At 40.9% G+C, this 23832-nt stretch overlaps 1 protein-coding gene across 3 annotated transcripts in view; it reads right to left on the bottom strand.

Annotated features, from left to right (window-relative positions):
- foxp1b (forkhead box P1b) overlaps window positions 1–23832 on the bottom strand; it is a 147685-nt gene that overhangs the window by 79290 nt on the left and 44563 nt on the right. For all 3 annotated transcript variants that reach the window (XM_030729435.1, XM_030729436.1, XM_030729432.1), the window contains exon 5: window positions 16775–16841. The gene's annotated coding sequence lies outside the window, so the exon portion shown is untranslated. The remainder of the gene's footprint in view (window positions 1–16774; window positions 16842–23832) is intronic.

Raw genomic sequence — 23832 nt, 5'->3', positions numbered from 1 at the left:
ATATGGCAGCAGTAATCAGTGAATACGCAGCTATTTGCTTACAAGATATGTCTTCAGTTTTGTTTTTGGATACACAAAAGCCAGACAGACATGCCATCTATCCCAGCACACCCCCTCTGTCTCTCTGGGGATAAGTGCCAGTGACACTGGTGCATATCTGTGCCTAAATTCCTCAAATCAGTGGAATGATTTACAGCTATTGTGTGCTGGTCACAGGCCTCATTGCTGCAACGCATCTATTCTCCCAATTCCAGGGCAGTTAATGAAGCTGACCAAGTCAGGCAGAAGCAAATTAACTTGGCTGATTAATTATTTACATGAAGCAGAATAAATGCCTTTAAAACACTGGGCCTCATCATGAAAGAATGTGAAAGTGGAACTAAATGCAGATTTATGGTGCTGCATTTAAGGCATGTAATAGGAAGGCCAGTCTGAGTTTACGCGTGCTCAGGTAGATATGCACAGTGTCTCCAGAGATCCCATCTAAACAAGATGCAGACACACACCCATGGGGACACACACTCAGGCTGACAGATAGGAAATTGAGGTTGACAACCGGTCACAAAAGAATATTTACAGAGCAGAGGTGAGATAATAATCTAGACATGGGATTATTTAAAAAAAAAAAAAAATTATAAAGAGCACTATGAGGAGAACTCGTTTTTGGGGACAGGCTCATAGCTCACGATCACCACGAGCAGCAGTTTCAGGCTAAGGGGAGCTAAAACTGTACCAGAATAGAAATCAAACTCCAAAGTGCACTACAGTTTACATTTCTTCTCCTGTAGAAGCCCTCCTTGCAAGAAGCATGACTGAATGAGTCATCTGACACTGTGGCCTGTGCCGGTTCAGTTGTGTGTCATGACGCCCCCACACTCAGGGGCCTGTCTGAGTAGCTTGGGCTCGGCCTACAGGGCCTGCTCTCTGAGTTGGGGCTTGAGCCGGCCCCCCTCTCCCTCCAGACAGATGTTGACCCGGCTCACCCTTCCAGTCTGGCACAGCCTCCCTCCATAATGGGATTTTCTAAACAAGGAGTGAGCAAGAGGAATACTTTGGGATGGGATGCAGCCAGCCACAACTCCATCTACAGGCCCCTGCTCGCACCAACTCCCCGTCTGAGACACCAATTAGAAACACACATTCTCAGGCGAAATTAAATGCCATTTGAAATAAACCATATGCTGACGTTATTCACCCCCACTTATTTTTCAAATAAAAGACATTTTTCCACTTGCTGGAAAAAAGAGCTGTCTTATTTTTTCTACATGAATTGGGGGGGGTGGGGGTGATGGCTATTATACATGCACTGTCATTCCATGCAAAATTTTCATAATTGTAACGGAAAGGCGTAAATTTCCAAATGCATGGCATCTCCAAAAGTAATCAAGAGAATGAGCCGCGGGGCTATTTTAATGTATGCAAAACTAGTGACCCACAATAAAGGAGAGAAAGGCTACAATGAATGCAAAGTAATGCGCGCGTGCCTGGGACCGGCACTGATGAGGGGATGGCTAAAATTAACACCCAATTAATTTTCGAATTGACAAACAAATGAAACCCATAAATCTAGTTTCTCATTAATTTTAGCACGGAATAATTCAAAGCTGCAATATCATGAGTGAAAAAATTGGAGAGAAAAAAGAAAATGGAAAATGGGCATTATCCATCATAAATATCAAGCAGATAGGAAAGAGCCTTATTAGAGAGTTGTGCTGATAACAATGTTAATCTGTGAAGCACTGAGGCACGGACACCATCGTCATCAGCTGAGGCCCGGGCAACTTGGCCACATGACTTGGCCCTGAGTTTGTTTATCTATCTATTTATTTTTCACTTTGCTCTGGGGAAAGCCTTGTGTGTGTGAGATGATGATTCAAAAAGCTCTAAGTTTTTCCATTTGTTCCATTTATACACCACTTGCAAATTCAACTGTAATTATGGGTCAAGCATCCTGCTAAATGGGGTGTAGTTACTGGGTTTAAAAACATATGGATTCGTGGTCCAAACACAAACATTTCAACATAATAAAATACACAAAAGGAGACGTGAGGGGAAAAAAAAAAAAAAAAAGGCTCTCTTATTATTAATGGACCATGTCAGTTTCTTTTTTCTGAGCTGGAAAAAAAAGTTTTAAAAAAAGAATGAAAATAATGGAAATTCCAGGAGATCAAAACAAGGCAACAACAGTTTGTACAAAGAGAACTAGCTGTGCTGTTGATTATTAGATGCCTGCCTGGTCTTTAGGGGGGGGAGTTGCTTGCAAAATAAAACAAGTGTTTGGAACAAATACTGGATAATAAAAAAAGGTCAGAGTTTCTGTTTGTTTACAGTTTGTTTTGTTTTCCCTGCCTCAAATGGCATAGGGAGTACAGTACAAACAAGAGTCACATGTGTCTCCCACCTGACCAGACAGGTTGAAGGTTAAGAACAGCCGGCGGCCAGAGCTCATCAGTCCTCCCCCCCTCCCCACCACACTAGAAATTCAACGCCTGTCCCCCTGTCATGCCTGCCTGGAATTCAACAGCTCAAACAAATCAGCGGTGGATTCAAGGTAGGATCGGTCTGCGCAGCTGTGCTTTGACCCTTCTCCGTGTTCTGTTTTTCTTTAATGCTCGTGACAGTAAAGCCTCAGCGGCCACCTGCTTCTCTTCGCAAAGTTCTCACACAACCCTTGTTTACACAAGCACACAACAAAAGCACAACATTTCTTGGGTGGGAGATAAAGACATACAAAGGAGGAGACAATAGGGAGAAGTTCACTTTAGAGCTGTTTAGGTTCGGCTTGGTTGCTAGACTAGACAACACACTGGTGTGTACCAAAGGTGCAACAACAGAATGCTTCTGAAGGTTGCTGAAGAGGCTCGTGTTTTGCTGTATTTTGGCTCCTGATGCGAGGGAAAAGTCAAAAGACAAACACAAGCTGCATGTTAAATAATCCATTATCGCAGCCCTCATCACTGATAACAAACTACTCTGAGTATGTGTCTCTTGAAAATATTCCACTGGACAACACAACATGCAGAAGTTGGGCTAAATTCCAACAAGCTTTATAAACTGCACTCCCACTCTCTTATACATATTATCTCCACAGCAGAACCACCTCAGTCACAAAGACTGAAAGTGGATCGAGTTGCAGCCCCTCTTCTGAGAGGAACTAACGGCTGCGATGACATTCTGCCAAAGGAGACTTCACAGTCAGACCAAACAACCGCGTAATCTTGTCAGCCACTTCAACCAAGTCACAGATAAGCAAAGCATATCTCCAGACTACTCTGACAATATAGAAGTAAAACATGCTGCAGCCACCCTTCTGCAAATAATACCCCCATCGCAAATCCTAGATTCCTGCACCACAAGAGACACAGAAGTTCTTCCCAGACCATGTACAGGGTATAAGCAGGCCACTGACACCAGCAAACAAAGCAGCTGTTTGTTTAATAAGTGATTGCTGCCATGGCTACAGTAAACAGGAGGAGCAGGGTTTTGTGTTTATGAACAAACACGTCTCCTTGCAGGAGCCATTTAATATTAACCAGGTGAAATGATCAGCCAATTTCCTAGGTGACACTCGGGGCAGGCAGAGTGTAAACAGGTTCTAGGAGGGGAGAAGGAGGGGCGAGGCTTTAGGGAATCAAGGTCGATGCAAACGCAGCTTTGACTAGAATAAACAGCGAGGCAAAAGTCAAGATAAACAAAAAGTCATTCTTCTGACATTTCAAGACGCATTAGGCTGGTGTGTTGCAGCTGCTAGCAAGCCACCGTGAATGAGAACAAGATGGGGTGACGGGTAGGGTGGGCAGCCATGGGGGTGGCCTCCTATGGAAACGCATCATTGTCAAGCAAAGCGATCGTGTGTTTCTTCCAGGCCCAACAAACAGTGGCGCTTCACAACAGCACAGCGAGGAACTTGTAAAAACATGTTAAACATTTACCTCATTCAATTATTCAGTAACTGGGTTTGTGGAAATAACAAAGGAAGTCTGAGGGCTCCCAGAGATGGCACTCACTACATCAGGGTATGGAGAGAAAAAGAAACAACAAAGAAGGAATTAGGTGGAACTGAACAGGAAAAGATGTTATCCTTCATAAATCACAATGCCTGGGTTTGATTACTTGATTTATGTGTGACTTCAATAGTAAAAATATGACGTACTCTGCCTGCTACATCAAAAATGTAATAGCCCACAAATAAGTGATTATACACAGTAGATAATGTATAGTGAGGACTCTCAAGCTGCACATCACCTTGACCATTAATTTTTCATGCATACAACAACTTGCCATCTGCCGAGCTGAAGCCATCCAATGAGGCTTCCCTACCCAGAATCCCCTTGTGTTTTTTTTTTTTCCTCCATTTCCCCTACTGATATAATTTAGTCCCCCCAAAAACTGTTACCCCCATGAGAGGAAGGCATAAAATATGATCAAAACACATATTTATAGCACCTCGGGATGGCTACAATAGGATTCTCAAGCATGAAAGTTTAGACGCAAACCTATTGCTATACCACATCAGTGGTGACCATGATGATTCACATGAATATCTAAGTATTAACACACTACACGTGCAGATCAATCAGCAATGAGAAGGGTACAAAAAGGCAGACTCCAGTAGAGAAACTGAGCAGATCCATAATTTCAGAAAATACACAAAGCAGTTTGTCTCCTTTGCATGGAGCCATGTGAGAAACACCTCGGTGTAAAGGCCTGCTGTGCACAGACAATGACGGAATGTGCCAAAGTAAGGCAGGCCATGATATTTTTAGTACAACTAGGGCCGATGGAGACTGAGTAAATAGAGAAGTCTAATGAGTTTAAATCTGGTTGTGCATGAATGGAATAGTAATTCTGGGATGTGGAGCCTCTTTTAGGAGTGGTACGCCACACATTTTCTCAGCGACTCTCCTTCATTTGACTTTGATAATCTCGCTCACATGTGGCTTATGCCCATTAACACTACAGCGAGAGGACAGACACCAGGAGACGAGAGGTTGCTTTTTCTGACCACAGGCTCAATGCAAGGGAAAAAAAGCAAGCATTGCTGCCCTCAAGCTCATCTTACCAATTAGACCTGTCAAACGCAAAAACCCAAAGAAAAACATAACTCCAATCTATCAGCGTCCTACGGGAGCTGCAAAAGCACTTATTGTTTTAACATTACTTAAAGTGTGTCATATATTTTTAATCATTTTTTACTAGAATCCATGTAAGGGCTGCTCCCATGCGAACATGTGGAGAGGAAATGTGTCAGATACGTTTTCCTGGGAAAACTGAGGTTAGCTTTAACGAACTTGTCTAATTAATATTGTGTGCCTGTGCAAAGAAAGGACAATATTATTAGCATTGCTGCCTTTTGGGGTGGGGGGTTGGGGTTGTCAGCTCATCTGAGTGCACACTTCCTTTGTGATCTGACAACATGGAGCCTAATCATTTTTTTTGGTAAAAGCTTTGCAGTTCTGTTAAATCACAAAGACAGACCTGTGGTAAGCCACAGCTCTAAAGACAAAGTAAGCTGCTAATTACCACTGAGTAAGTCATCAGCTGTGGTAGATCCATTTATTATGTTTCCTCTCTCGGTACCATGAACGATAAGTGGAAGAAACTGTAGTCCGGTCAAACGCCTGCTATTTAAATCGTTCTTACGAGTGTTAAATGTTTCTCTGCAGACAATAACACACAGCAGGTGCATGTTTCCCACCTCTCTTGGTTAGTGTTACTCACAGAGATTAAGTTAAGCTATTGATTTCCCAGACACAGTCATTAACCTTTACACACAAATAATGGCATGGTAATCGAGTGACTATTTTGTTACAGCGGTTTCTTAAAACTGTCATTCCTCAATGGATGCTTAAAATTTACCAAGTTCACTAGCCACAATACAACACCGATTTGCTATTCGACATGTGATTGGTTGTCATTATTATGGGTGTGGCCTTACCCCCTACTGCTTCTGAAGGAGCAATTCTTCCTCGACGTGGTACGACAGGGGTCATTTAAGCCTAAGAAGCATGTTATAGCTTCCCAGAGAGGGTTAAAAAGGAAGCGAGTTCCATCAAGCAGTTAAATTGAAGATAAAGGGCGAATGGCTAAATATCAAAAGACCTTACATGAATTTCTTCCATTTAATAGAATCAGGTTTTAACAACTCTTTTTTGTTAAATACAGCCCACGTCAGGATGATGTGTCCCACTCATAAAGCAGCACAATGACAATGTACAGTGGCACTAATACAAGGACATAGTTCATCATGACATTTTCTGCAATTCCCAACTGATTAGGGTCATTATGTTGGAGGCCTGATTTATGTTGTCAGTTCCTCTCACCGATCCTGCATCAATGAATCTTAATGAATTGGTAAATAAGGGTGAAGATTACACTGTGTGACACTGCAACATTTCTCACCCTCAACGGCCGAGATTTATGTAGCCAATTAGAGACTAACAGAGAAAATTGGCTGGCAGAAAAATAATATTCTTTATGGCACAAAATGGAGGAGCATTCTCAGTGAAGGGCAATTGTATTGTCAGTGCTGAAGTCCATAAAACAGCCTTCTAACACGTCTTCCAAACACAAAAGGGGGGAGCTGGACTCTTGTTTGCAAGCAGGGCAAGTTCAGAGCATTGTGAGGCTGTACGTTTCACAGAGCTGTTCAGACATACGGTCAGCCAAAGTCCTTAACATTCACCATGGCCTACCTCCCATGTTTGATCAGCATAAATACAGCTCTGTATGACAAACATGTTTACCTTCTCACTGCAAACATCAGACAATCAGACACCATGAGGTGCTGCTTCTCTAATGAAGACACAAGAGCTTTTATCAAGGCCAGACGCGTCCCTCTGTCACAAATATGCCTCTTTCATACAGACATCAAATAACATTTGTACAAAGAAATGAATCCAAATTATTTGTGCTAAACATACAACAGGACAATATTTGTCCGTTTGTTTGGGGGGTTTTTTATGTGAAGACAGAAACAGATCCCTTCATCTTTTTTTCAAAGTAGGAATATCAAAATAAAATCACCTATTTGAAGATATGTCTGATCAGTACATAGGGGAAGACATATACAATCTGATTAAGGCCTCTTTAAGTATTCCTGGGTGCATCATTATTACAAGCATGATAGCTTTTATTTCTCAGATGCAGATTAAAGAATCCTGAAGATGATTATGGTGTGGCACAAAACTGTTTTTGTGTATCACTACAAAGCATGAAAAGCCAGCCTGCTTATTAATACCAACTTCTTAAAAGGGCACTTAGAGTTATAATGAGAGCCTTTATGTATTACATATTGTGACTAGATTTACTGTGAGGAAGCGGCTCTCCACATCAAACAAGCTGGCTTGCTATTAGGCACAGGGGCTGAGGGATGCTGTGTGAAAAGGAGTGGAAAATTAAAGCTGAAGCAACGCAGGAAAGGGCTTAATTTACTGGCATGTACAGTATGCAAATGAGATTACTCTCAGCTTAACTGCATCATTTATGTCCATAATAACAGCATCATCATTACAGGGCTCAAATTAAATTACACTGTAATTAGCATATCAAAGTGATTGGTTAAAGTTTAAAACAAATACCCAATTTTGTTAATGAACATCTGTAATCACCGTGTAGACTCTCAGTGAAAACATCCAAAACAAATATGTGTTTTGGAGAAGGGGAGGACTATCCCTCCCAAACGACGTGTCTGTATGTATATGTGTGCATTTGTGTGCGTCGTAGTGCTGTTGGTAAGATGGGGTGGAGGGACGGGGGTTGTGTTTTACCTGGAGAGCTCCACACACTCAGGATATATTTCCCAAACTCCAGGAGATCAAAGATCCAATTTCCCACACTTGCCACTTCAGGAGCTCATCAATAAAATACTAATCACTTCACGGCTGATTCTGAGAGTGGAGCTGCAGCCAAAGGCTTAGGGAGACTTCCATATCGCAAAAAAACACCTCTGCTCTGACTGTCTTGACTGTTGTTGAGTGTGCACACGCGCTTCATCATAGCTGCACATATAATTTGGAGTCAGGTTTATCCAATAGCTGTCCTGCCATTTTTCCTTATAAACATGATGAGTGTTAACATAGAGCCCTACAGCTCAGAGAGCACTTCCTCAGACCTCTGACAGAAATCACACACCCCTTATTTCACATGCATATTAATGAAAGTCGACACAGCTGATCTAGCACTTTCATCACCCACATATTATAGACATTTTTGAACTTTGACAAAAAAAAAAAAAAAAGTTCAACACACCACCACAAAGCCCAAAGACTACCTTTGTTTCTCACTTTCTCAGCATCGCCACCAGTAGTATTTCTCTTTTCCCCCCTCTGCTAATAATGCAACAAAAAAGTGTCAGCAGCTAGTGGTGTACATTATCAGAAATGCACTCGTCAAATTTTAAAGAAGTGGCATCTTATTTTATTCATTAAGAAATCCATTAAAAGGCCTTATTCCTTGCAAGTATGTAAAAGATGTGCCTTTCAAGGTAGAGCTAGGGCAAATCCACTCCATCAGCTAATGACGGCACTCATTACACAGAGAAGCTGGCTAATGAAGGCGCGGTGGCCGGCCGATCCCCTCACCCAGCATAAAGCCCTATGAAATGCTAATATCTCACTTCTAATTAAAGGATACTAAGTCCAAATGCACCTTCACGGCTACTAGCTGGCAACATAAATTTTATTTTTTAACACTACACTACACCCAGAGATGTGCCCGAGCAACATTCCATTAATTCATATTTTAATACCCCCACTAGCCCTGCATTTGCCATGCTGCCTGCCTCTCCTCTACGTCTCTCCCCTATCAGCTTTATATTGTGAGTAAGCACATCATTACGCTTTCTAAGAGTAAATTTTTATTTTTTTTATTATTTTTTCTTGGTGCACATTTTACTTTAAAGTGCTTTGATAAATAAACGCTTGTGCACCCACACACACACACACACACACAGCTTTTACGTGTGTGTGTGTGTGTGTGTGTGTGTGTGTGTGTGTGTGTGTGTGTGTGTGTGTGTGTGTGTGTGTGTGTGTGTGTGTCACAGGGGAAAGGTCAGGTAAAAAAACAAAGAATGAAAAAAAGGGGAAAATATGCCAGTATCGCCCCTGCTGCACCTGTACGCATTTACAATGTTTACACATCTTTGGCTGTAAATATGTTTACAAGAAAACCTGGTGCCTTTCTCAGAAACTGACCTTGAAGCCAGTAAACAACCCTCTTCACAAAGTTCATTAACGTCAAAGGGGGTATGGTCTTTTTTTCCTTACATGAAAAACAAAATAAAGAAAAGGTCAGCGCCATTAGCTTATCAAGAAGATATAACTGCAATGGAGTAGAAATTACAGTTAGGCCTGAACAAATACTGATGAAATAATGAACAGGATGTGAGTCTTAACTACGGTTCAAAATAAATGCAAAAAAAAGGCCTATTAATCATTCACTGCCAGGTAAAAATGTGAACAGGAGGTAATGATTTGATCAATTCTTCACATCTTCCTCTGTGTGTATGAGTCATGTTATTTTAAGATAGCTGTGACTCATTTATGTATTCAATAAGAGTAACTGTGAAAAAATGCATCACAATGGTTTTTTTTTTTTTAGGTAGAAAAAGATGTGGTTTATGCAGCGCAGCTTTAAAATTGTGGCATTTTGAGGTCATATCTTTAAAAGGATGAATCACCAGATCTTTAGCAAATCTAAGAAATCCTTCAAAATGAAAACATTTGCCTAACTTTCTACCCAAGACCTGACAACTGCACAAATGACTTAAAAAATGTTATTTGTTTATGAAATAAAGACACTAAAATTATTTTACATTTAGTGCATCTTTTACCAGAGAGCAGCAGTAAAAAGCATGACTTTAAAGGTCAGTGTTAAGAACATATCACATGATGTCTGTTTGATTCGAGCCCAAGTATTTTCCCAAGGATTCTATGGCTCTGTACTGTGTAAATCACGCAGTCTGACCTTCTACATTCCTCATGCTCTGTCCTCCCATTCATCCACAGGCACAGATAATACTGGGCAAATATCATAAACGTGAGGATTTTAGGATTGAGGTGAGGCTGCCATCATCCTCCACCAACTGGGGAAAAGAAAGACCATGCATCTGAAAGAACCCAATTTCCAACTACTGTCAGACTAACCTGTGGTGAGGTTACCTGACCCTAATACCAAATAACCTCAATGCCAACTATCCATTGAGAATATTCTCAGATCTATGCCAATTTGAGTATTGTCTAGTTTTTTTCAATTGTGATGACATTTTACCTGTTTTTCTATCAATAGTAGTTCTCAGCATTACTTCCCACTTCTCCAATACGATCAAGCAGACTGGCAGTTACAACAACTCATATTTCAGCAAACTTCAAAATATTAAAATAAAAAAGCCACAGCCACCAGAACGCTACATTTCCTCTGCAGTATCCCAGGGTTTCTGGAGTTTGTGCGGTTGTGATTCCATCCAAGTATCATAAAGAGCCTCTAAGCATCGCCAAGATGTTTCCAGTTCAAACGCAGCGTCGGCTTCGGGCCAGGGCGTGACCTGCAGCTGAACTGGCCTCTACTCGGCCACAGGGAGGAGGGCCACTCCAAACCCATCACCACACCACACACCCCCTCCCCCCCGATAAATAACTTAACACAGCAAACAGAGGCCCATCAGTCAGCCTACACATAGCTAACACCAGGACAGGGACAGAGATCGATGGGGAGATACAGACAAATAAAGAAAGACAAAAGGAAGACAAGAAAAGAGGGGGCAGAGAAGAAGAGATGTAGGGGGAACACTGTGAGGGCATCTAACACTGGAGAGTAGTTAAATATCACACAGGAGCCTGAGCCAAGCGGCATGGAAGGCCAAGTACTGTAAGACTGTGAAAGCCAGGCTATTTTGCCGAGCTGTGACATTTGTTTCTTATTGTCTAAGTGGCAGCTGAAAGCGTCTCCCTGCGAGGGCCCCTCGGCTTTGCTCTGGCCCGCTTTGACAGGGAGGTAACCATATTAGGATGTGTATGGTAAAGTAAACAATAACATAGTTGCAATGAGATGGAAATTTTTCAGCTAATGGTGTTTGTCATTCCTGTTTTCAGTGCACTGAGCAGCTCTGTGTTTTTTCTAGCTGGCCAAAGAGACTTTGTTTATGAAAACAAGGCAGGAGCCAAGGCTAAAACCAGAGTATTAAAAAAAAATGAGGGAAAGACTGTAAATAAATGTTACTTTAAAAAATGCCTCTACCTTTTTCATTTGATTATATAAATAAACCCACATTTGGTTAGAAACAGGTTTTCAGTTTTTCTCTCCCTTTCAGGCGATGTTCACACAATAGTGGCTAAGTTTGAAAACACTTCTCCACTTCTCTCCACAGCAGTTGGTCACATCAATATTCCAGTTGTCTATTGTTATATCCACACTATTATATTTTCATCCTACATATAACATATAACAAGACCATTACTTACACTGGGCTTGCATGCACCCATGCAAACAGGAAGCAGAGGAGTTGGTTCTTTAGCTGCTATATGTATGCATCAACCGTGAACTTAAAGTTTTTCAATATTTTCGGGAATCAGGAAAGATGTTCAAGATCCTTTTTTAGTGACTTCATGTAGAGAAAAGGCTAAAATCCACAGAGACAGTGAGGGTGAAAAAAAAATATGTGTACATGTGGACAATTTCTGCCAGCATAACACGATACAAGTGTTTTCCTATTAAAGAAAAGAAATCATTGAAACCGTCTTTGTCTAATAGGGTCTGAGCACAAACTCAAACCAGAGGTCAGATAAAGTGGAAATTAAAAGAACATTAAAACAGCAAAACAGACCTATGGCAATGTTCAGATCCAGTCAAAGGGACCAACTCAGGGGAAGTAAATCTAAATCTGAATTCTTATAATCAATTTTAAATTATATGAACACTACAGACCAACAGCAAATATCTTGACAATGTTGACCTTTAAAGGGCCAAGAGCAGAACGGTCCAAAATGGAGGAAGCTATCAAAGCTCATTAACTGTGTTACACTATTCACTTTATTAAATCCTACTCTGCTCCACAAAAGAGATGGGGCTGCAGAGGGGTATGAAAAGGAAGCTGATGGTACAAGCGTGCCTTTTAAACAGTGTAAATTTAGTAACAATTCTAACTACAGCGGCTTGGTAACTTGGTGAAATTCATTCTCCCTTTAATAATTCCTTGTTGGTTAAAAACACATAAAGCCCAGTCAGAAGGGTATGCATGGAGACAGAGCAACCAAGAACCTACATTTGCATCGCCCCTTTCTGGTGAGACCAAAGCGTTTAGCTTTAAAATGTTAGTGAGGATAACTCTGAGTTGCTAAATTTAGCAGTCACTTCCTACAGCCATGTTTCAGTTGCAACTCAGTCAGTACTGAGGCTGAGTAAATTACTCAGGAAAAATATTCTACTTGAGCTCCAGCTTTAATTATGACTCAACAGTCAAATTTTTTTGACACTCTCCAGACAATCAAATAAGCCGAGTGGGAACAATATATGTTATGAACTGGAGAACCCTGCCAAACTCTGTGCTGAATAAAAACGGGGATGTTATTGTCAATTTCAACAGCCATTAGGAGCTATTTAAAAACAAATGTAGCCCTCAATCTGCTTTATGTTTCACTGGTCATTTGCTCTTCTCTTTGTTCCCTCCCTCGCTATCTTGTCCAGGTTAAGAAAAGACGTAACCGCATGTTTGTGCGCGCGTGTGTGTGTGTGTGTGTGTGGGAAAAAACAGACTCAGATATTTTCCAGCCCTCTGAATAACTACTGCTGACTCACTGGTCAGCTATTCAAAAAAGAGCTTCACCTCAGTCTGAAGTTGAAAAAGTAAAGTCTTACCAAGGTTCACATGAGTATTACTATCGCCACACAGCATGTACAGAGAGCTATAGGAAGCATAAGCAGACGTGCAACTCCTCCACTTCTGTCCTCTCCACATTTTGACTTCTTTTGTTTGGTTTTCACCCACCTCTCTCTAGCTCTCACTCCATCTCAGCCTCATTCCTAATCTCACACCAAAAATGCAAGCTGTTTATTTGCGCAAGTCTGAAGCCATTCCATTAAGTAGCCCCACCAGGTGCCTTATCCCTAAAAGGGATTTGTTTTTCTTAAATAAACGGAGAAAGGACTGCCAAAGTGATATTTACCAAGAAGTGAGCGCAACAAAGTCAAACCTATCCAAATAAGAGTCACTGTGGCTTCTAGGAACTTTATGGGATTTCCATACATAGCCACAAACCTTCATATAGTGGAAACAAACAAGAATCTGTAGAGTGTGTTTTTAAAATATAAATGTACAACTGTGCTTTAAGATAGAGAGAGTGTGTGTGTGCATACAATATTCCATCACTTCCAGCACCACTGTTTTGCTGGAAAAGGCAGTCTGACAGATGCTTCCCTAGGTTACCACAAAAACACCCTGTGTAGTCATTTTGCTCAGAAGACAACAAATCAATCCCATTTATTAGCTCTATTTCATCTTTTCTGAAGCTGAGACACAAGGCCAAGCCTGAAAAAGAGAGCTCTGGCACTTTTCCTCTCACTTTTGTGATTTTCTTTTCATCTCGCTGTAAGACAACTCATCTACAGATGGAATTTGCTTACTTCTGTCGCCTCAGTCAATCTCACACGAAGGCTCTGTCACGTTAGCCGTCTGCACCTGGTAGCCGACTGACATTATCAAAGCTGCTCACTCTCCGAGGCAGACCACAAGAGTACGCATCCATCAATATGTTTCAGACCAAGAGAAGACATGGCTGTTTGATGCTGATAGAAAAATAGATTGAAACTTGTCAAATGCGTTTTCCTACAAAAAAAAGATATTTTAAGTAGGCTCAAGATCGCACATCTGTGATGACATTATCCGTTGAATTCTACCTACCTCACAACCCAAGATGATTCCCATTCGAAGAGTTGCAAGGGAAGAATCTTGCTCTATTGTGTAACATACTGTATTCAACATAAGCCATGAATTTAACTGTGCAACCTGTTTAGTCAGACAATATGAAGGCGGACGACCTGCCAGAGTGTGTACTGATAGCAGCTGATGCAACCATGGGAGCAGAGCATCAGATAGGGAACGCAGACGGTGGCCAGGTGAGGGTGTTTAGAATGCTCTGACACATCCTGCGATCTCAATCAACAGGAAAAGGCAGAGCCACACGGTCGCTTTATGCTTCTGCATTGGTCTCTATTGTGACGCCTTTGTAGTGACGATAATTTTTCATTTTCACGCTGCCTTGCATCTATTCTGCCTGTCACTGTTTTTAGCTGCAGCAGATAAGCTCAGAGAGTAGATTACGGTACTTACAGTGCATGAAAAACACAGCAACAAAACTGCAAATGACAGAAGCGTTTTACTTTCTTGCTAGAAATCTCCCCCATGTGGCACTTTCGCTACGGCGAGTTGTTTATTATGTTCCAAGCTAGGCATAAGCGATTAAAGGAGCTCTTAAGAATCAAAGTGTTATAAATGCATGGAAACACAGCCGGCTGTAAATGCCACAGAATTAGAAGCTTACCGAGCCTAATACTAATACATGGCAATTTTCAGCTTGATGCTGATATAAAGAAATTACTTTTTTAAAGTAAGCAATAAATGCAGTCAAGGGAACGATTACAGAGGCCCTATTTTCATCCCGGCATAAATCTCAACACGACCTTTCTGCGGGTCCAACTCATGAATCCACTTGTTTATTCTTAACGCTTCCATAAAAAGTAGATTAAACAAAGCAACTTCAACAGCTAAATGAAAGCTATATAAGCATTCACAGCAAAGCAAGAATTACAAGAAGTGCTTCTTTGCACAATGTGTTCTTCTCTCCCTTACATGGATTCATGAAATTCAAATGACATCTAACATGAGAGGAGAAGACTGTGAAAGACCGCAAAACAGGGGAACATGTTTTGGGCATCTGAGGATTGTGATTTTTTTTTTTTTTTGGAAAGCTGGATATCATCAGGTCTGAATAAATTGGCCAAAAAGGAGGCAAACACACACTCACATCAGAGGCAGCCCTGTCACACCGATATGCCCGTATGATGATAAATATTCCAGATATCTAAATCAAAACTTTTGTCAGAAGCCTGCCCTTCAAATATATTTATAAAATGCATGCTTTAACAATAAACACTTTTAAAAGTACGCTTGGTCCAAATGCAGAGAAAAATGAGCAACATGCATGCTTTTTACACACTTGTCCTCTTTGACTCGATTGCACTTTAAAAGAGCTTTAAACACCAAGACGTATTAATCCCATAAGCTGCCACGGGGATTTCTGCATTAGTGATGCAATCAAAATCACATTGGAAGCTTGTGTCAACAATTAAGCTGATCTTGCCACATTAACATTAATTACACAACCATTTGGAAGATTTCAGGGCTGATCTTACATCTGGAGCAGGCAGCTGAGGGCTCTGGTGGAGTGGACCTGAGTATGCGGAGAATGCACTCCAGATAAACTCCAGCAACATGAGTCCTCCACTTCTACTTCCATTTTTTTTTTTTTTTTTTTTGCCAAGGCTGTATCTTGTAAATGTGGGAATGACCGAACCCTAAAAAAGAGGACTACAGGCTGATTAATACACTGTAGAGAGTTTCCTGAATCTACAGTGAAGCTGCAGCCGTTAATATTTAAGATAAAATTTGTGTACGAGCAGCTGCTTTTTGTTAAGAATCCAACACTGGTTTAATAAAAAAAAATATATATATATATATTCAAAAATATATGTTAAAAATATATTCAAAGAGGAACACTTGTAAAGTCTATTTAGGTTTTTTTTTTTTTCGTGGCAAGAAAGAGTACAGCTTTTGGGATTTATTCTATTACTCTGCTCATAATTGCACTAATATGCACATGAACATTTTTTTTTAACTGGGCATACCACTGTTCAGTTTAATAATTATCAAATCAACTAAACAAAACCAAACAAACCTCAGTTATACCTCACATTGTGTTTCCTGGATTAGCTTTGTTGCTGTGTAAAAGCTACCAACAATGAAAGCACTGTTACACATGTCCAATGTATCCACTCACAAGTCACAGCATGTTTATGGGGGGGAGCGAGAGACAGAATAGACATGATAAAAAGAGAGATGAAAGAAAATAAAAGGAAGAGAGGGAGATGATGTGAGCTTTAAGTTGTACGTGACAAAAAACAGACACACTCCTCCTCTGAAGCCCTGAGCTCCTGAAGTGTTAACACCCCCCACCCCCATCCCCCTCATACAAAGCACTTCTCCAAAGTCTTACTAAGCCTCACCCAATCGCTCCATCCAGAAGTTCACATCCAGGGAGCCTCAAACTCTCTCAAATAGGGAGTCGGTTGTGAGAAGCAAACCTGAGATATGGGTGAGATGCCAACCATAACAGCCGTGCGTGTGTATTATAACTCCTTTGTCTTGTTTGGTAAACACAGCATTACCTTATTTGAGCTAAAACGTCTTCAAATTGAGTGACTGTCCACACGCCCCTGCGTCCAATTAGATCTTTAGCAGTTACAACTATTTTAAAATCAAGCAACTAACTTCTGAACTGTTTTCTAGCCACCATGCCAGTCTCAGATCAGCAGCTTCTCCAAACACTAACAGGGTGCACCTGTCAAGTCCCCAGCCCACCCTCTTGGCCCTACATGCACACACACAAAATACAGTACACAAACAAGAAAACCACCCTGCATTCAGTTACTTATTAAGCCTTTTCAATAGAGCATTCGCACACACATGCAGGGTCTGGAGTCGGGTGAATGATTGTGTGTTTACCTTCCACGAGGACTTGCTTATTTAAAGCAATCTTCAGTTCCAGCGGTGGTAAAACAGCCTCCTCGCCCTGCAGACACAAAATAGAGAATTATTTAGAGTCCTGAAATAATTACCACTGCAATGCTCGTCATCAGCGCCCTCAAGCCAATTTACAAAAAGAAACATAGGGTACACAGGTGTAAACTAAATGCTACCAGTAACAAGCCAGCGGCTTTCACCAGTTGCCATCGATTAGAATTGATAACATGCATAAACAGTCTTATATGTTCTGAGAAACCATCAGAAAGAAATCAATTCTCTACATTCCTGTGCTGTTTGCCTTCCTGTGTTTGTATGAAGCTGTACAGGCAGTCAGTGTCCTGTCCTCAGCTGCTAGGAACGTAAAAGCAACCATTTCACCTCAGAGCGGGGCAGGAGGCACCTTTCCTTTATCTTTCTGTAGCCTACTATTGTCACTGTCCGACGCATCCTCGCATTTCCATCTGCCTAGTAACTACAACTACACCCAGTGATGATAACAAGTGAACAATGGGGCTGTCTGTGAGTGAATGGTTTATTTGCAAGACAAAAACTTTTCATATTACTGACAGAGGATGCCCTTCTTGGCACCCCCTGCTGGTGAACACACTATATCTATACCTGCTCTGCCCTCACTCTACTCCCCTGGGTGGCCCTGATCTGAATTCACAGCTTTCCTAACTGAGCGCTCAACCCAGGCAAAGAAAGATGAAAAAAGAAAGAAGGAAACAAAATCTTATTTTTATGGTAAACTGAGAAGTGACTGTGGGGCAATATCTCAGGTGAATTTGAATAAAAGCATTAAAGCATATCCAAATATGAAAGAAAGAAAGAAAGAAAAAAAAAGCTCCAACTCCCTCTCCTACTGTTCTTTTTTGCCGTTTACATTTGGCAGTCAAAACTGTGGCCAGGCATTTGTGCGAGTGTATATCTAAAGGATGCTGAACATAGATAAAAACAACCCGGCCCAACGTGCCCAGTTTCAGCATTAATTATGAGTTAAATGCCCTTGTTGAAAACGCGAGTCAACATGCAGCTCGCTCTGAACTCTGCTGAGGGTTGAACAATCATTGAAAATGGACCATTCCCACACAACTACCCTATTATTGTGATTCATTACACTTCAATTAACATATCATCAATGGAATCGTAAATCAATGGTGAGTGGTGACAAATGACAGATATTTTCAGTTTCAAACTACTAAACATCATTAATTCCCATCACCTGAAAGAGCCCCGGGAGCTAAATGAGTTTACCCAATGCATAACATCCATTTAGATAAATGTTCCATCATTTTAATGATGGAAAATTTGTACTGGAGAAAAAAGGCAACAACGGGATCCTGATAGCAGCTGTACGCCTTTTCTCCTTGTAATATAAAGCCCATCTTGTAATACCTAAACAGATAATTGTCTCCATTTCAAACAGCACAGGGTTGTAATATTGCCATTTAGAACAGTGGGGGTGCAGAGATCGTAGGGTGAGGATAAACAAGCGCATGCTGCTTAGCCCGGTTGGGAAAACGGAACCCATCACACACTCCCATATTGAGATTTTAGGGAATAGAACAACTCCTGGTTGAGATAATTACCCACCAAGGTGGGTTATGTGCATGCTCAGTAAGAGGCCTAAACTAAGAATATGAATCTAAATGCAACAATTTTAAAAGACAAAGGAAACTAAAGAGCATTTTGCAAGGTTCCCTTGTAAAGTTTTGGCTGGATGTTGTAGGTCTGCTGTGCCATTTTGTTTGACAAAATGGCACACAAGACAACAAATTCCTTTTGAAATAGAAATCATCTTGCAACAGAGTTAAATCAGCAATATAAACAATAAAATAGCAAGTCTGTCTCTTTAAATGGCTTTAAATTCATCTTCACTTTTCTATGCATGTGATCCTCAATAGGATATGTTTTATCAACCCAAACGTTTCAGGTAAACCTGTGCAGGAAACAACATCTTCGTGAGCACAGGTGAGAACAGTAATCTCCTGGATACAAACTCAAACGCCTGTTTGTCAGCTATACCCTGCAGTTACCCATTAATCTTGGACCTTCCCAAGGGAGCATGTTCCAGGCTTGTAGTAGCACAGCTTCTAAAAAACTACGCATGTTCTGTCATAATGAGTTGTTCTGTGCTTTTTATTTTTATTATTTTACAGTAAATCAAGTTGTGTTTTCTTTACCTGGGTGGGTTGTTGGATTGATGGCTATCCCTGTAAAGAGCTATAGAGCAAAACTGTCTGCTGATTTCTGTCAAGAATGACTCACGCATCTCAACAGCAACTGCTTAAAACTCAAAGATAATGAGACGGGATCCCTGAATTTTATTAATTGTGTGTACTTAATTGTAACATGTATTCTACTAGCTTGTCATTGAAGAGGTAGTGGAATATGTGTTACTGGAAATTTAAAAAATTGGGTAGGTTACAGACAAAAGCAGACACCTGAAACTGTTAAATTTAAGTAGACAACAATCTAACAACCAAAAATGAGCAGAGAAACCCAAATTTAAGTTGACTATGTCTGCAAATTCACTGTTAACAGACAAAAAAAAAAAGATAGTATATACAAAGACTATAAATTAGATGTACATAATAAAAATGATGCAAAAATGAACACTACCCTTTTTAAGTTAATCATTCAGGACATTTTTATTAGTGCTGTTACAAGACTCTTGTGTGCAACACATAACCTTTATTAGCCCAAAACCTTTCAGATGATCCATAACATTTTTTTCCATTCTGTATGCAAATACCACAGGCTCCACTGTAGTCGTGGTGGGGGAAAACACACAAACACCCTATTTTCAGAGGAAATGGACAATCAGAAGGGTTTTTTTGCTATGGTAATGAACGGCTGTGGTTACATGCGAGTGTGAACAAAGACTCATTTTATTCTGTCCACAAACCTGTGAAGTGGACTTCCCTATTTTTTGAAGGGGTCACGGCTTCACAATATGCTCTCTAGTCGCAGGTATGTTATCAGTGCCTTTGGCTTTGTTGTAAGATTGCATGTTCAAAATATGAATTAATACCCCTCCACTGAAACGCACCCAATCCCAACAAAAGGCCTGCATTCACTGTGGACAGCTCTTCAGCTCCTCTAATGGACAGGCTCTCCTCTCTCTTCACACTGTGCAGACAAAAAGATAAGGGCCCATGAATATTTACCACTAAGTAAAGTTATTCCATTAATTACTCTAAGCACGCTTAATACTGTATCTGTGGCTACTTCTGTGGCGGCTTGTTAATGAACCTTCACATATCATTACCATATTAATTAATGCTCAACTCAATGGTTGTCAATAGGAGGCTGCCAGAGTTGTCTCATGGTTCTTTACAGCCCATCCTGGATGTTTGGACCACTTAGTATCAGCATCTGAATAATTCTACAGCATCTATTTATCATGCCAGAGTATAACAGTGTGTTTGAATTAAACAAAAAGAAAAAAAGTTGTGATACTGGTTTAACACTGTTTAAGGCTGGTGGATCTGTACTAGAAGAACTGTGTAAATAAAAAGAGGGCGTAGTAGGGTTTTGGTTGTGTAGAGTCACTGATATCAATATGCAGGGTCACTGGTATTTGTTTTTAGGGTGTGTGCAGGAGATTTTTCAAGTCACTGTCTGTGCACTGAAACACAGGAAAATCTGAAGCATGACTCACTTCTCAACAAACACAGCTGCTTACTGTAAGATCTGATCTGCTAAAAGGGCTGACTGCACATTATTTTTCCCCCCTCTTTTCTTCTGGGATTTTATTAAGAAGGACTGATTAAATGAAAACCATGGCTAAGTCTCATAAACCCTAAAAAGTCAGCATTTAAAAAAAAAAAAGTGAAGAAAAATGCATTGTTTCTTTTTGCTTTTTAATGTGATTGGCAGGATCAGGGCGTTATATTGTAACACCCACACAGACCGTAAACAACAGCACTTTCTGACACGCAAACAGACTCAAAACCCACCAATTAAACCCAGCTTCAATCCAGCCAGCCCTTATTCTGGGTGCTTATTTTCAGATTCTTTTTTTTTTTTTCAAAGCTTAAAAGGCAGCAGCACAGTCTGGTGAATGTCAGGCCTGTCTGATCCCCCAGATTCTTTGGACCTGCCCTCACGTTTTGCTGAGCTAAGAACAAAGTACACAGAGCGTGCATGGAGTTCTTTGCTGTCTTAATACCAACGAAGTGGAATTTCAGTCCTAACCCAAAACAAACAAGGCCAAACATTTCTTTACACTATTTAAATGAGCTCACTGAATATGAAAAGTCTAATCAAATAGATACTGAATCCATGCCACTCTTTGGGGATTTTAATGTACTGATCAATCAGAAAACTGCACGTAGTTTATTAGTCTGTCAGCTGAGAAGTCACAAACAGGGCAGCTCAGCATCCACAGTTGAAAAATGTTTAATAGCTAGCATGTGAAATTAGTTCAGGGTTAAGTTTAACCCTGCTCCTGCATGTACAGTAGTGTATAGCACAGCACAGCAGACAAAAGGCTAAAGCACACTAAGCATTATGCAATCCTATTTTTATGACCAACCCCTTGCCAAACAGGAGGACTGTCAATTCTACCCAGCCATATCAAGTTACCACTCTCGCCCAGGTCCCAGCTCCTCTCCAACCACAGATCCTGTGCGCTATTAATATCAATAAGCTGCAGATTCCATTTCCCCCGACAAAGACAAAGGGAGAACAAGATGCGATGAGTGAGGGGAGGAACTAATACCCTCAACATGGGGTTAACACTTACTCTCACCTCCAACCCCTCTGCGCTGAACAAAAGGAACATTTTGCACATGTACAACAGGATACTGTCAACTTAAACTAAATAGGTGATACATTTTACAATCATTTGTGATTTTTTTTTTTTGCTGGGAAAGCACAATACACACGTATTGTGTGCATTAGCTTCTCGCTGTAGCTAACTTATTGCTTCTTTGTTTTGCCCATGTAACTTAAAAAATGTAGATAGAATTTTTTTTTGCTTTAGCATGAGTGGAAAAAATAGTTAAATAGCAAATATTTTCCACTTCTGATTGACAAATTACTTTAATGATTCCTTCATGGTTTGTTTTTTCTCTTCAGGAAACGAATAAATTACTTTACTGACTTCGCCAATTTGCAATGTTACACTATATGGTAAATACTGTACATGTTGCAATAGCATGTATTCAGGACCAATAAGCCATTGCCATCTACACCCCATGCACAAAATCTGTCAATCACTTACGAAACACACCCACAAACACACCTGCACGAACACAGTCTTCCAGCACCGCGCCATAAAAGGAATGAAGAGGAGGAGAAAACATGAGAATCTGTGTAAAGATAATATAATCTTCACAGACTTACCTCAGGACAGTTAAACGGACTCATGTTTACAAAACTGTATATTGATGCATATTCCCTCCAAGCGCTGAGTGTTTGAAATCCACTTCTGAAGAAGAGGAGAAAGCTGCCAGTGAAAGTAGTCTAAGTAGTGTGAGGAAGTTGAGTGAGTTTGCATGTGTGTATGAGAGAGAGTGAAAGAGAGAGAGAACTAGCCTGGCCAGACGGCAGAGCTGAGAGGTACTAGAGGTATGTGGTCAAAACACAACAAAAGCTGGTGCCTACCTCTAGATTAAATATGCAGGAAGAGGCCAGTTTGCATAAACACAAACACTCAGCAAATGAAGAACTGGCACAGAACAGATGCCTGCTGAGAGCCCTACCTGTCCTGGCCTCTTTTAATTAGACAAGAGCATACAGAACAAATGAACAAGAGCGCAGTCACCAAAAAAAACAAAAAAAAAAAAAAGGGGGGCTTCCTCATGTCTCAAAAACATCCAATGAAAACAACAGAGGATTTCCCAACGTTACATAGGAGGAACTTGACCTTCTTTACACTTTTTCACTGTATTTTCAAAAGTATTTGCACGACTGCCATAACATGCATATGAACTTGAGTGACATCCCATCCGTAGGGTTTAATATGATGTCGGCCCACCTTTTGCAGCTATAACAGCTTCAAAACTTCTGGGAAGGCTTTCCACAAGGTTTAGGAGTGTTTATGGCAATTTTTGCCCATTCTTCCAGAAGTGCATTTGTGAGGTCAGACATTGATGCTGGACGAGAAGGCCTGGCTCACAGACTCCGCTCTAATTCATCCCAAAGGTGTTCTATGGGGTTGAGGCTTTTATGGACCTGCTTTGCGCACTGGTGTGCAGTCATGCTGGAACAGGAAGGAGCCATCCCCAAACTGTTCCCACAAAGTTGGGAGCATGATCTTCTCCAAAATGTCTTGGTATGCTGAAGCACTAAGAGTTCCTTTCATTGGGACTAAGGGGCTGAGCCGAACTCCTGAAAAACAACCCCACACCATAACCCCCCCCCCTCCACCAAACTTTACACTTGGCACAATGTAATCAGACAAGTACTGTTCTCCTGGCAACCACCAAACCCAGACTCATCCATCGGATTGTCGGATTGAGAAGTGTGGATCGTCACTCCAGAGAACACGTTTCCACTGCTCTAGAGTCCAGTGGCAGCGTGCTTTACACCACAGCATGTGACGCTTTGCATCGCGCTTGGTGATGTGAGGCTTGGATGGCGCTACTCGGCCAGGGAAACCCATTCCATGAAGCTCTCTACGCGCTGTTCTTGAGCTAATCTGAAGGCCACACGAAGTTTGGAGATCTGTAGTGACTGACTGCTGAACGTTGGTGACCTCTGCGCACTATACGTCTCAGCATCCACTGACCTGTCATTTTATGTGGCCTACCACTTCGTAGCTCAGTGGCTGTCATTCTCAATTGATTCGACTTTGTTATAATACCGCTAACAGCTGACTGTGGAATATTTAGTATTGAGGAAATTTCATGACTCGACTTGCTCCTGAGAGTGAACCATTCTTTCACTCATGTTAGTAAAAGCAGTCTGCATGCCTAGGTGCTTGGTTTTATACACCTGAATTCAATGATTTGGATGGGTGAGTCAATACTTTTGGCAATATAGCATATGATTATTTTACATTTACATACACATAGCCAATTGTTTCA

Source organism: Archocentrus centrarchus, chromosome 5 (assembly GCF_007364275.1).
Source record: "Archocentrus centrarchus isolate MPI-CPG fArcCen1 chromosome 5, fArcCen1, whole genome shotgun sequence".
In the NCBI taxonomy this organism is placed as follows: Eukaryota; Metazoa; Chordata; class Actinopteri; order Cichliformes; family Cichlidae; genus Archocentrus; species Archocentrus centrarchus.
The sequence above is the reverse complement of the archived record's forward strand: the minus strand, read 5'-3'. Positions and strand labels throughout refer to the sequence as shown.